Genomic DNA, 15,400 nt, shown 5'->3' on the forward strand with positions numbered 1-15,400 from the left:
CTACTGTCTCACTTTCTACTGATTCTTATTTGAATCAATGACTTGCCTCCTAGTTATTTCTCATCCCCTTAAAAATATTTAGGCACAGCCAGGTGCTGGTGGCTCATGCCTGTAATCCTAGCTACTCAGGAGGCTGAGATCTGAGGATCATGGTTCAAAGCCAGCCCAGGCAGAAAAGTCCGTGAGACTCTTATCTCCAATAAAAACCACTAGAAAACCATAAGTGGCACTGTGGCTCAAGCAGTAGAGTACTCACCTTTTGCTGAAGAGCGCAGGGACAGCGCCCAAGCCCAGAGAGCAAGCCCCACAACTGACCAAAAAAAAAAAAGCACCAAAAAACAGAAAACAAAAAACAAAAAATATTTAGGCACTACTTTTGGTCTTTGATTGAACTTCAATTCCTGCTCTGTTCACTGGATAGGTAGATAATTCAATATCTGGGACCAATATCTGTTCTTCTCATTGGCAGTGATGCTTTCCTCAGTTTCAGCCAGCTACTTTCCCAGAATTTACTGCACATTGTTATCACCAAATCCAAAACCACCATTTTACTCAGTTCTGTCTCTGCTCTCACTTTCTATTTCTTAAAGTCACTTATTCTACTTCTCAAGCTGCTGTAATGCTTTGGCCCCAGTGAAACAAACAGTCCATTAATCATCCTGTCTCCCCTTTTACTCTTCCTTCCTTTCCTGTTTTCACATCCCTTTGTAAGTAGCTCAGAAGCCATCGTTCATTGCTCTAAGTAACTTTTTGCAAACATCATTACCTCACAGTTAATTTTCCTCTAACATAAAAAATAAGGTAAAAATAAAGTGTTTCTCTCACTCAACTTCTCTATATGAGTGGCTTAAATAATGACAAAGATCCTATCAAACCCTAATAACTGGACCTGTTCTAAATCTGATCACACATTGAAAATGGACTGATATTTCTATTCGGTAAACCGTATTTCTCAGACCTGATATACTTCTTTATGCGCTGATAACCTCAATGTTTATTTAATTGAGGAAATAACAGATTCTGAATAGAATGACCCTCGCTTGTCTCCCCTCAAATCTACCAACCTGCCTGCATTTGGATCAATAGATGTTGCCTTTCCTCCTGTTAAAATTGATGAACTGTCTCAGCTCAATCTGAGGCCAACCCCTGCACTTGAGCACTGTTGTTTTTTTTTCCTTTCCCCTGCTTATGGATTTTACTCTGCATGTGTCCTCCTCCTTCTCCACCACGAACTCACACAGAAGATTCATATCAGAATATTAACATGTGGAATGCCTTCCATGATATAAAAGCGAAGTTGTTGCTTGACACAATGTTTCCCTACTTTCAACAAATTTCAATAAGTCATTTTGAAAGAGCATTTCTGTTTCCTATGTATACTATATTGTTTGAAATTCTTTCCTAAACCTACCTTTATAGAGTCTTTGTCCCTATCATTTTATGGAAAATCACTTTTGTCAAATCAGCATTGCATCTACATTGATCAATTCAATGGTCAAATTTTGTGCCCATTATATTCATACATCTGACACCACAGAAATGGTATTTCCATTTGGCTCCCTAAATTCCTAATTCCTCTGGTTTAACTTCCTATTTCAAGAGCAATTCCCTGTTGGTTTTCTTCCTTAGAGATCAGGAAGAGCTCTAACTTATATCTACATATTCTCTACTCTCTTAGAAAATTTTGTCTAGATTATTGATTTTTATTTTAAAAAGTTCTATACACTTTCAGAAATTATGTGCTGATAAGATGATAAGCTATGGGGTTAGTTCTAAAATAATCTGAGAAAGAAGAATGTGGTATCAAGATGAAATAAGTTTGACCATGAGTTAGTGATTGTGATTAAAACTATGTCATGAGAAGTGAGTTCTTTATACTACTCTATCATATTTTTGAGAACATCATATATTTTTTAAATACTATTTTGAATACCAACAGTTTTCAAGTTCTAAGTAAATATTTCAATTTCTAATTCAACATCTTCCCTTGGATTTCTTTTTCTTTTTTTCTCTTTCTTTCTTTCTTTCTTTCTTTCTTTCTTTCTTTCTTTCTTTCTTTCTTTCTTTCTTTCTTTCTTTCTTTCTTTCTTTCTTTCTTTCTTTCTTTCTTTTTTCTCTCTCTCTCTCTTCCTTTCTTCCTTTCTTCTTTCCTTCCATTCTCTCTCTCTCTCTTTCTTTCTTTCTTTTTCTTGCTGTTGGTGGTGGTGGTGGTAGTGGTTGTGGGGCCTGAAATCAGTTCCTAGGTGCTGTCCCTGAGCATTTTTGCTCAAGGCTAGTGCTCTACCACTTTGATCCACAGCATCTCTTCCATTTTTCTGGTGGCTAAGAGAAGAAGAGAGTTTCAAGGACTTTCCTGCTGGGCTGGCTTCAAATCAAAATCCTCAGATCTCAGTCTACTGAGTTGCTAGGTTGACAGGCATGAACCACTAGCAGCCAGGTCTTCTCTTGGGTTTCTTTTATGTTGACATTGTTTTACTTATGATTTTTGTTTATTCCTTGATTAAAAATTGTATCCTATCAATATCATTTGTTTATTTCCTAACTAGGATGTAAATTTCATCTGTGTAATTTACTCAACTATAGTACAAATTCTATCAGGACCATTTCTTTTAAATTATTATGTATCTAGTGCCTAGAGTTTTATAAATGTAAATAAGCAAAACAACTAACTAAATAACAAGTGGATGAAATCAATGAATGTTGGACTCTGCTGTGTATTTTCATATAAAAAAGTTAAGTATGTGCATATTCATGTGAGGGTTGTTTTTGGTTTTGGTTTTGGATCTGGTCCTGAGGCTTGAACTTAGGGTCCAATTGAACTCAGAGTCTCATAAATGTTCTTGTCCAGGCTGGCTTTGCACCACAATCCACAGATCTCAGCCTCCCAACTAGTTAGGATCACAAATGTGAATTAACAGCACCCAGCCTAGAAAATTTAATTCAGTCTGGACTAAGCCCTTCCACAAAGATACTTCTGTGGCTGCAAGTTGAGCTGTGAATTATTCAAGAGAAGTGAGTCTAGGTTTTTTAGCCCATTGCCTCTTACCTGACAGCTATCTATACTTACAACCTACCCATCTCTTTTCCTTCCTTCCTTCCTTCCTTTCTTCCCTCCTTCCTTCCTTCCTTCCTTCCTTCCTTCCTTCCTTCCTTTTTTCCTTCCTTTCTTCAATCCTTCCTCCCTCCCTTCCTTCCTTTCTTCCTTCCTTGCCCCAATCCCCCCCTCTCCTTTTTATACCATTATTAGTGCTTGAACTACGAACCTGGGGCTGTCCCTAAATTCCTTTGCTCAAAGCTAGCACTCTACTACTTGATCCAAAGCTTCACTTCTAACTTTTGGACCTACCCATCTCTTAGTTCTCCAATAGTAAAGTGTGCAGGTTACCACAGAGAACAAAGTCAACTAACAGACTATCTTCTTAGCAGTTCCATATGAATGAACCTTTTTCTGTTAGTAGTACTTGAACAGTGGGAATCTCAGCTTCTCTGAACAAGTTTATTCTATAAATAACTTGCAACCACAGGACATTGGACTGTGGACAATGGATTTGATCAGTCCTCAGTACTCTTTTTAACCAAGGCTCTGGTAAGTTCACTCAAAATTTGATCCTTCCAAATAGCTTATGAGTTTCCTTTATAACATTCTGAGCTTCCTCTGACCCAATTTTTATGATATAGAAGTAGAAATGTACTTCTTTTTCCCAAATAAGTGGCTTTTGCTATAGCCCACAAGTCTGTATCATATATATACAGGCTATGGGGAAACTCAGTAAGAAATGAGTAGGAAGGAGCCACATGGACTTGAAATGGTAACTCATATTACGTAATTATGAAAAATATCTGTGTCCTCAATGTCAGCTTACAATAACTTCCATTCAAGTGGGTTTTTTTTTGCCTCTAACCCTTCCTTGTTTGAGTATAATTAATCAAGAAAGAACTGGAACAAGAAAATGCATGTTTTTATTCCTACTGTCTAGCAAGGAAAAAAATAGAAAGCTAATTTTCTACTGCAATGAGAGAATCCAATGAATATATCTGCATTTTTTTTCCATCTTTTGTCTCCTTTTCTTTTTTTACTCCACCTGCCTGAATTGTACCTGTGTTTATTTGACTTACTTACCATCAGCAAAGTAGTTTATGGAACCTAACCATCTGTGGCTTTTTCTTCCTCAAATGCATGAAACTATAATCTATATCTATAAATTTATAATCCACGTGCACAGCTCATGCCTCTATTTAGGTAGTGAATTTTCTAGTGCAATTATTCTATGAGCTAAAGAGATGATAGCAATATCAGACTGTATCATAAATATTCAGGCCCTTATGGATATACACCTGGAGAGGAATTGGGCCTGATTTGTATTGTGAAACATCTTTAAAAAAGAAAAATCTACAAGAATAGCATAAAGTCACAAGTCTTTTTTTTTTCCTTTATTGTTTCCATTATTTTTTTCAAACTTTCTTTTCAAGTCTGTACTACAAAAGTTTGATATATTTAAAAGTACCCTTGCTCTCTGAACTTGGCTACCTAAAGCAAGCTGACAAAAACCCAAACTGATGAGGAAACATTCTCATCCTTTACTACTTGAGATTGAGATTTGGTAATTCTCATCCTCTAGATTCAGTACCTAAAAGGAGATGGTGAGTGCAAACCACTTGTGTTTTAAAAGTCTGTGTGTATCACATTTTTTAAATGGGGTGATAATAGAGTAAGGAATAGTAGGAAGTATTTGGTTTTCATAAGGGGTATTCTAATGTAAGTATTATAAATACAGTGTTCAATAGAGAAGGAACAAAGTCATGTAGGGTCTTGCAGACATAATAACTGAATTACTTCAAGCATTCCTAATTAACATTACCAAACCTTTTGACAAGTTTGTTATGATTTTTACACACAGGCAGCCCTTATCATTCAGTCAGCAGAGGGAGTGGGAAGGATATAGAGGAACACATTGTTTTTGTCCACCAAGACTGTATGAGCACCCCTCAGAAAGTGAAGTGAAATTGATTGGGTCACTGTAATAACACTTGAATTCCACAACAGAAAAGAGGACTGAGTGGAATAGTTCAATACCAATTAAAATCTCTCAAATGGCCATGGGGTTCCTTTATTTATAAGACTTTTTTTTGACAGTCTTAGTATTTGCACAAGAGGTCAAGGTGAAGAGACTCTTCAGATTAGAAGCTATAACTTGTTCTGTAAAGGCTTACTGCAGGGTCTTTCACAAAGCATATATTCAAATACCTATTGGGCAAAAGTACATTGCTTTATGTTTTATTTCATTTTGTGCACCATAAGGTAGAGAAGCTAGATTTAAAGAAGAAGCAAATCTGAATGAAAGATCAGCTTAGAAGAAAACTTGTATATGGGAAGAAGAAATATTAGAACCTCAAACAATTGTTCCTGAAGAAAGATCTTTGTCTGAATTGTCAAAGAACTTCATGACATTTAGATGTAAACATTTTGATACTGCTGATCTCAAATTATAATATATACATATTCATGTCTTCTTAAGGTCTACTGCAGCCCTAGATTTGGTGTTGGGGTTTTGTATGTTATCAAAAAATAATCATCTCTCAAAGGCAGAGAGATCCAGAAGTTCTTGGAGATGGAACTTCTTAATAGCCCAGATGTGTATCTTTCAGAAGAGTAAAAATCTTGTTAGTCAACTGCACTAATTTATCAAAACACAGATGCATATACCTATATGAAGATAGTATACCAGATGTCAGATAGGAAAATAACCTTAAACATCTAAGAGAGGGGGTACTTGCTATAGGTAGTATTTTTATGTGGATTGTACTTTATATTAAAAATGTACATATAGATATTGGTTATGGATGGTATGATGACCCTTTCACAATTTCAGACCTTTGTATAACCTATACCTCATAAAATATAGAACATCTCCATTCAACAAAATTTTCCTTTTTCATTTTCTTTACTTCTACTAGTAACCCAGAGACAATCCTGGACTGCCTCTTTGAAAGTTTGCATTCCTATTCTAGAACTTCATACAAACTCCTTGTGGGGGTCTGAATTCTTCAACTCAAAATAGTGTGTATATTTATTTATTTATATTATCTTCAAGTAGTTTTACAAAGGAGTTGTCATTTAATAACAGGGTATGAATACATTAGTTTCATTTTATTGTTGATCTCTGCATTACTTTGCTGAATGCTTTAAATAATTTGGATAATATTCCTTTGCTAGATACATGCATGCAAAAATTTCCTCCATCTATACCTACTTATTTTATTTTAACAATGGTATCATTTGATAGGCAGAAGTTTTACCTTTTGATTAAGTCCAAATTAGCCATTTTAAATGTTCAATGCTTTTTGTCTTATGAAAGAAAGCTAGATATACTGCCACGTTTTAAGTTTTATGTTACTATCTTGTGTTTTCTTCTAAGAAGCTTTGTAGTTTTAGCTTTAGATCCTATTTATTCTTTTTCTTTTTTTTCCTTTTTCTTTTTTTTTGCCAGTCCTGGGGCTTGAACTCCCTTCTTGAATTAATTGCTGTACCTGTGTTGTGAAGTGGGGGTAGTTTATTCTTGTCATTTTTTTTACTTTTTAAAATATATTTTATTGTTCTTGTAGAGATGATGAACAGAGGGGTTGCAGTTATATAAATTATCTGAGTACATTTCTTTTTGAGCCATGTCACTCCTTCCCTTCCACTCTTTCAGTTTTGCCCTTCCGTCCTCACCCACCAGTTGTTTAGTTCATTTTTTACATAGTGTCTAGTTTGGTTTTCTCCTTCCTTCCTTCTTGCTTGTCTGCCTTCCTTTCATACTTCTTTCTTTCTTTTCTCCTCTTCTTTCTTTCTTTCTTTCTTTTTTTCTTTCTTCTTTTTCTTTCTCTCTCTCTTTTCCTTCCTTCCTTCCTTCTTTCTTTCCTTCCTTCCTTCCATCCTCCTTTCCTTCCTTCCTTTTTTTTCATATAGAGATAACCAGTTAGTCTAGAGCAATTTTGTTGAAAATAATTTCCTTTTACTTTGATGGCTATAATAATTACCTTAGTCAGTTTGACATTCTAGAATGAAGCACCTTAGGCTGGGTAATTTATTAACAATAGATATTGATTTCAGAAGGTATGGATTCTAAGTTCAACTTTCCAAGGGATTAACTGTTTGGTGAGGTCTGTTCTCTACTTCCACATGGCAGAAGGGGCCAAAGACTCTCCTAATAAGGTGAAAGGGACAATGGGGAAAACTGTGCTCCTTCCTATGATTTTATATAGCATTAATTCCCTTCAAGGAGGTAGGATGCTCATGGCCTAATCACCTAATCCCTATGTTTTATTACAGTTGCATTGAGGATTAAGTCCCAACATGAATTGTAGGGAAACACAAATATCCAAGTCAGAGATGTGTTAATTATGAAATTAACCTCTACTACTTTTAACTGTAATAATTTCACTGAAAATGAAGTTATTCTAAACTGAAAGTATTCTATCTCTGATTAATATACTAAGCACTATTGAAGCAATTATTTATACTTCAAGATATTTATTTAAGTAGGCAAGGGTCTGTGTTCAATACTCCTATTTCTTCCAAACATACCCATAAGTAAATCTGCACATTCATGCTGCCAGAGCCTTGTTTTTGGATCTGTCAGTGTTCTGCACAAGAACAGCTGGATAAGAAGAAGAAGCGGCTGGAATCCTCTGTCTTTCTGTATGCCTGGTCATTCATTTTGGGGGACCCAGGGTGGAAAACTGTTGTCTCTGTTACACAGAGGATCCTATTTGCCTGCGAATAATAGGAACTCTGTAAATGTATTGAGAGGAAATTACGTTTCACCCAGAGTTTAACCCTTGTTCTACAGCCATATTGGCTGCCCTGGTCTCTAATCACTCCTGAACCATCAGTATTCAGTCATGGAACAGTCCCAGCCTATGTTATGGAAAGTTCTTTTTTTTTTCTTTCAGGTCCTTGTTGCATTATCACTTTCCAATATAAAATAGACATGGCATTTAAGACAGTCTCCATGCCCCTCCCCAACAAATGACTCTGAAAATACTATCTAATGATTATATTTATAACAAATACTAAAAGGCAATATCCAATGCTATTGGCAGGTTCTGATTGAACAATAATTGTATACTGGGGATCTAAGTACATTTTTCTCTGATTTTAGTTCATCAACCTCATCCTTCCCATGACTTCTCAGATTTCCCCCCTTCTTGGTTCTGGATCTCCTTTCTTGACAACCCCACTACACTTTTCTGCCATAAGAACACAGATGGTGGGAAAATCCAAAAGGTTTCATTGACATAGTGTTTCCACGACTTCTGAGAAGAGTCTTCTTCAGGATCTGTTAATTTCCATAAGGAATCTTTACCAATCTGATCTTAGAGTTAAAGAAAACATATTCTATAAGGTTTGAGGCCAAGATAAATTGTTAATTAAGAACAGGGTTGGCCTAAATATTTATGTCTTTAAGCTAAACCTGAGAAACAACTTTCCGACTTCTACCCTCACCATAGTTCCAAACTATTTATCTTAAAGAAAAACTCTAATTCTTGACTTTTAGCTCAGCAAAAAATGTATGGTTTTTTTTTTGTTACAAATTGAAGAGAATGGGATTGAAGAGGTGTTCAAGCAAAGTGAAGGTGTGTGAAATAATTCACTCAGTGATGGGAAAGAAAATTGATTGGAAAAGTATGATATTGCTATTGCATAGTCATTTGAAAGCCCATTTGAAACTGGTGATCACAAAATGAGAGTAGGGTTAGCAGGCTTGGTAGTGTCATTTTGTTTTTCTCTAATTCAAATTTTAGCTGTATGGAAATGCCAGAAGAACAGCATTTTGCACTTAATTAGGTTTTGGATTTTATTCCAAAAGTATAAAAGAAGGAATAAGAGGCAGGGAGGCGAGTATACTCGCACAGGATAATTGTGGCATCTAAGTTCTAAGAAAGCAAATAGAAACATCAGAAAATCGTTACTCAGTGAGAAAGGACTGATCCTGATGTGGTTAAAAGATTGCTGAAATGTGCCTGTTCCAGCAAATGAACTTGAACTATAAGAGAATGGTACAGAAATTGCATTTTCTTAAATTATTGATACTCTTAAATATTATATAGCAATGCAGGTGGAACAAAAGAGAAGTGGAGCAGTTACTACAATCTGGACAATGGAAGGTTGCTACGTGATCAAAATAAAAAGTGGGAGCAGATGAATTGGTCTGATGAGCTGCTATAGAGGAGCTAAATATTTTGAAAAAGAGGATGGAAGGAAAATTGTGTAACAGAGGCAATGAAAAGAAGTACCTAAACTCAACTTCAAGAGCTCTTTTCAATATAGAATCTATAGAAAAAAATCAATCACCACATAAAACAAACCTACCAGTATCTAGATCTTCAAGTGGTGGTCAAGCAGCCATGAAAGTAGATAGGTAGGAGGGGAGTTCAGGAATATCAGAGTCTTGTTTTCATTTTTGTAATGCTAGTGCCAGGGCTTGAACTCAGGGCCTGTGCAATGTTCCTTTACTTTTTCACTCAATGCTGGCCTTCTGTCACTTAAGCTATTACCTCTACTTCTGGCTCTTTGGTGGCTAATTAGAGATCAGAGTCTGGGATCTTTCTGCTTTGGTTTATAGTTGTGAACTACCAGAGATCAGTTGATACTAGAAATTTTAATGACAGGCTGAGAGGTCTAGGGGGAATAAGAGGATCCGGTGAGACTGAATTAAATGTCAGAACACATAAAGGTGATGAGATGAGAAGATCTCTATGAAGAGATTGGTGAATGGACTGTGGGAATTTTCAAAGGAATTAAGGAAGAGAGGGGACCAGCTCCCAGTTCTGCTGGTTTCTCAAGAAAAGATTGATGATTCCAGTGCCCTGCATCTTGTTTATACATTTTTCTAATTTGGGGAAGGGAAGGGAAAAAACAAAATGCTTAAATAGGGATACAGGTTGACTCATTGTAACAATGAGATGTACAAAACACTACCTTGAAAACAAACTTTACAACTTGGGAGGGGAGAGGAGGTCAGGAGGGTGGGAAAGGAAGGGATGGTAGACGGAAAACAAAGGAGGAGGCAACAATGCCTGTAATGAGTACAGGAAATGTACTCATTACCTTACTCATGTAACTGTAACGCCTCTGTACAATGTTTTTACAATAAAAATATATTTTAAAAAATAAAGCTTAATTTTAAGAAAAGTTTGATGATTTACAAACACCCATTTCCCTCATAAAAAGTGTATTTTATTGAAACCACAAAAGCAAATTCTACTTAGTATGTACAAATAGGTGGTATCTATGTTTTTCATATGAATAAATTTATTCCATTCGTATTTATTGTTATCTATATCCATTTCCATATCAGAAAAGTATTTCAAAAAAGGAGATAGTTGTATTTAAAGGCATTAGTCGGCTAATTCAAAAATTCAGAAATTAAAAAAAATTAATCCCCCCAAACAAACCCTCAAAGAAACAACAACCCCATTAATAAATGCGATAAAGACTTAAAGAGAGACTTCTCTGAAGAGGAATTAAGAACGAAGACATGCTCAACTTCTCTGGGAATAAAAGAAATGCAAATCAAAACAACATTGAGATTCCACCTCACCCCAATTAGCATGGCTGTAATCAAGAAATTTAATAACAACAGATGCTGTAGGGGATGTAGCCAAAAGGGAACCCTACTGCATTGTTGGTGGGAGTGTAAACTTGTTCAACCACTTTGGAAAGCAGTATGTCAGTTCCTCAAAAGACTACACTTAGAGCTCCCCTATGACCCACCAATTCCACTTTTGGGCATTTACCCAAATGATCACAAACAAGGCCATATTAAAGCTACCAGTACAACTATGTTTATCACAGCTTTATAGCTATGTTATGGAACCAGCCCAGATGCCCCTCAGTAGATGAGTGGATCAAGAAAAAAAAAAAAAAAAAATATATATATATATATATATATATATATGAATTCTAGTTTCCATCAGAAAGAACGACATCACGACATCATCCCATTTGTTAGGAAATGGAAATACTTGGAAAAAAACATATTAAGTGAATTAAGGCAGTCCCAAAGAAATTTAGGTCCTATGGTTAATCTTATTTGCAATAACTAGTATATGTATAAGATAATCTTATCAGATGGGCTGAAAAGCTCAAAAGCTATGTGCATATGTCCATATAAGATGAAGCTAAATGAAATGAACCCCAAGATATGGACACAGTGATCTGTCTTTATTGTTATAGTTTTAAATGTGCTATGTGATTTATGTTTGTTTGTTTCCTTTATATGTTCTTCCCCAATGGAATATCCCCTGTTGTCACTGTACTTGATTTCAGTACCCTGCATCTTACATATACATTTGTTTAATCTGGGGAGGGGAAGGGGAATAACAAAACACTGAAGCAAGGACACAGGATGACCCATTGCACCAATGATACTCACAGGACAGTATATTGGAAAAGAACATTACAACTTCAGGTGGGGGGCGGAGGTGGAGCTTGAGAGGTAAGGAAGGGAATGGATACTGGGACAACCACAAGGGAAGGGGTAAAAATGATCTAGAAGTAATGTACTCATTGCCTTACTCATGTAACGGTAACCCCTCTGTACAGCATCCTTACTATATTTTTTTTAAAGGAGAAAGTTGGATTTAAAGACCTTAATCGACTAATTCAGAAATTCAGAAACTTAACCTTTTCTCATACATGGTGATAAGTCTTTCTGGGTTATAGTCATATTCATGGGATTGAAAGAAAAGTTGAGCACCTTCACAACAAACAACAAGAATATGACATTTCAAGAGAAGAAAGCATTATCAAAACTATAACAAAAAATGCTTCTCATTTCCTCTAGGGATTCCTGTTATGTAATTTCCATTTTAAATGAAGCAAAAATACTTCCAATAACCAGAGAAACACTTAAAAATTAAGAAACACTTGTTCTAGTTAATGTGTCTGAATAGTACCAAGAAAAAAGTCTCCCCCAGGAGGTCATTATTATTCAAAAATTACTCTAATTAGGTCATGAATACATTAGGCCTTATTCAGTGCCAACAAGAGAAAAAAAATAGAATTGGAAATGTGACACATATAACACTCCCAACTTGTTAGGGCGATTTTATTCCAAAATGTCATTAAAAGATGAAAAGGTCACCCTGTAGGGAAGTAATTGGTACAGCACTCTTGTAACTGATTACAGGGGCTTTTATTTGGGCTCTTTTTTTCTCTTTCTTTGAAAGGGGGTCTATCTAGATAGAAGAAATATATGGGCATGTGTATATATAATCCTGATTAGATGGATGTTGGCTGTTTTTAAACAATAACAGGAAAAAGGGAGAAAAACAAGATTCTAACATATCAAAAGGGGCATAATTGTAGACTTTGGTACAGATTATATATACAAAGCATCTTAAGAAAATATTAAAAAGTACAAGTATTTACCTGTATGATTTGTTTTTTAATTCAATTACTCCATCTTTTTGGTTTCTTAGAATATCTGCTACATAGACAGATTCTGTCTTTAATTAGAAAAGAAAGTGAAATTTTAATGAGTTTCAAATACCGAAAGCAAAAGGCTGTAAGATTGAAATTCCTTAGTTTTCTTTCATTGTTTTAAAGAAACTTAAGAGACTAAAATAATGAAACTCCTGATAGAGTTTAATGGCTGAATTTAGAAGCTAGTTTAAGCTATACAATATAAATGCCTAAACAAAAGTCATCTGAAAACTCAATTTTTCACTCTATTCTTAACTTATACATTTGGTGTTTCAGTAGCATTTAAGGATGCTAAAATTTATGCAGGGGACAAGTTGTACCAGAAACACAAATGACTTCATTTTGTGGTCCCTGATAAGGCTAGGACTAGTTCAAACTCTCATTCCCTCAATTAGCTGCTAATTTATTACATGTTATTTTAGTTGTAATTTATTTATTTAGTTACTTAATTAGATGGTTATTTAATTATTTTTTAACACAGGGTATTACTATGTAGCCCACGGTGGCCTCAAAAATGTGATTAACCTCAACTTCCTGAGTGTTTGGAATTCCAGGCAACGTTTCCCAGTGTACAGCCTTAATTGCAACATTTTATTGTGACTCAGGACTAGACTCACAAACACATGGTAAGGTATCTTACCTTAGCTTCATTCAGATTCTCAAATGAATGTATGGGCTTATTTAAAAACAGGCATATGCACACCTAGGATTATAGGTACACACACACACACACACACACACACACACACACACACACACACACAATACACCCATACTTTGAACTGTTTGCCCCTTTACACACAAATTCTTCAGTACAAATTCCCTAACAATGGTGGGATTCTTTTATGTAATTACAGTGCAATTATTAAAATCATGGAAGTAAAATCATTATAATACTGTGGTACAATATAGGCTCACACCTATAATCCTAGCTAATCAGAAGGTTGAGATCCGAGAATCACTGTTCAATGCCAGTCCAGGCAGGAAAGTCTATGAAACTCTTATCTCCAATTAATCATCAGAAAACCAGAGATGGTACTGTGGCTCTAAGTGGTAGAACACAAACTAGCCTTGAGCAAAAAAGCTCAGGGACTGTGCCCAGGCCCTGAGTTCAAGCCCCCTGTCTGACAAAAAAAAAAAAAAAAAGAATGTCTAAATTACTCAAATAACTACCTTTGACTATCTAAGGTTTAGTTGTATGTAAAATAGAAAGATAAAAGACTTCTGAGAAAATAAAAAGATCCAAGAACTTGCTTATGAGAATACATTTTGTTTTAGTAGGTAATAGATTGAGTCCCTTTATATCCAATACCTATTTTTATTTATTCAATAAATAAAGATGCGTCTCAACATTTTATATAGATAAAGAATTGTTCCCATTGGTTAAGTGCTTACAATGGGTGGCCACTATAATAATGTCACTCCTTGATTTCATTCTCAGAACAATCTTACAGTGTAGCTATTGTTGCCTTATAGATGAAGAGACAAGGTCTCTGAGCAAGCCCATTGCAGGCCTGAAATTATTGTCTAAATCTTTCTGGCTCCAAAATATAAATTTTTATTTATTATGCTATTCCTCACAGCATGAAAGAACAGACATTAATCGTGAATATTCTACTGCCCTAGAACTTAGAATCTTCCTGGGAGAAATACACCTATACATAAAAATTCAGAACACTTGAGTAAGAAATTTGTCTTCATTTAAAGTTATAACCCAATTGCTACTTTGCTCTTGGCACTGGAATTGTGACACTGCTCAACTAATTCCAGTATAGCATCTACTACCTTTAACTCACTGTATCATAAACATTCTTAGTATGATAACATATTACATCCCCTTGCCCATTGCAACAGCTAGTTTAATTAATCTGTCCACTACTAAGTTCTCAGTGCATAGAAGTGTTTCTTATAGATAGTGGTCTACTATAAAATCTTTGTTGAATAAGTGATTGAACTTCTTCAGCTGCTTCATTTTGTAAATGAAGAAAGTGAAATCCAGAGAAAATGAATTGCTCACAGTCAGAGTAATTTAATAGCATGAAATGTCACTGAGTTGAATGTAAATAGGAGTCACTGTAAGTGACAAAGGGCAAGGGATTAGAGACAGTGATTAGCCACAGTGATTGGAAACAGGATAAAGCAGGCCCCTCCCAGATGAGACAGAGCCACATATAATGGGTAGAAAGGCTTTCAGAAACAAAGACACTGGGTAGTAAAATTAACAATGCAAATAAGAGAGTATTTTATTTTATTTTATTTTTGTGCCATTCCTGGGGCCTAAACTCAGGATTGTACCTAAACTTTTTTTTTTGCTCAAGACTAGTGCTCTACCGCTTGAGCCACAGTTCTACTTCCTGTAATAACTGTCTTTTTTAGATGAGTACTTACAGAGCCGAGGTCATTGTGTGAAATAATGTAAGATTAAGCTTGGAGAGAATAATATCTCCAAATTATGAAAGAATTGTTTTTAATTCATGTACAGAAAGTTGATTCTCACAGATACGGTAAATTGGATATTTTCTGGTTTTTTTAAAAAGCGCATTTAAATCATCACAGGCTAACCTCATTTCTACTTTAAGCAAAAGCATTACCGTTAGATAGAATTAAACAGCGATTTTTCCAGGGTTAATTTGTATGTACATCTCTCATTTCTAAGCTATTCTCTGTTTTTAATGAATTTGATACATCATTGCTCAGAGAATGATTGAACAGATCACACCTTCGATTGAGGTTGAGTAATTCAAATCCACAGAGACAAAGAAAGCATTTTAACTGGGTAAAATACCAGCTAATAGAAAAGGACAGATGCTGGAATATAAGGGACAAAGAAAAGAAGATGTGTGGATCCAGGCGCCGGTGGCTCACGTCTGTAATCCTAGCTACTGAGGAGGCTGAGAGCTGAGGATTGCGGTTCAAAGCCAGCCCGGG

The sequence above is a fragment of the Dipodomys spectabilis genome, unplaced genomic scaffold (assembly GCF_019054845.1).
Source record: "Dipodomys spectabilis isolate Male_0828 unplaced genomic scaffold, ASM1905484v1 ptg000017l, whole genome shotgun sequence".
In the NCBI taxonomy this organism is placed as follows: Eukaryota; Metazoa; Chordata; class Mammalia; order Rodentia; family Heteromyidae; genus Dipodomys; species Dipodomys spectabilis.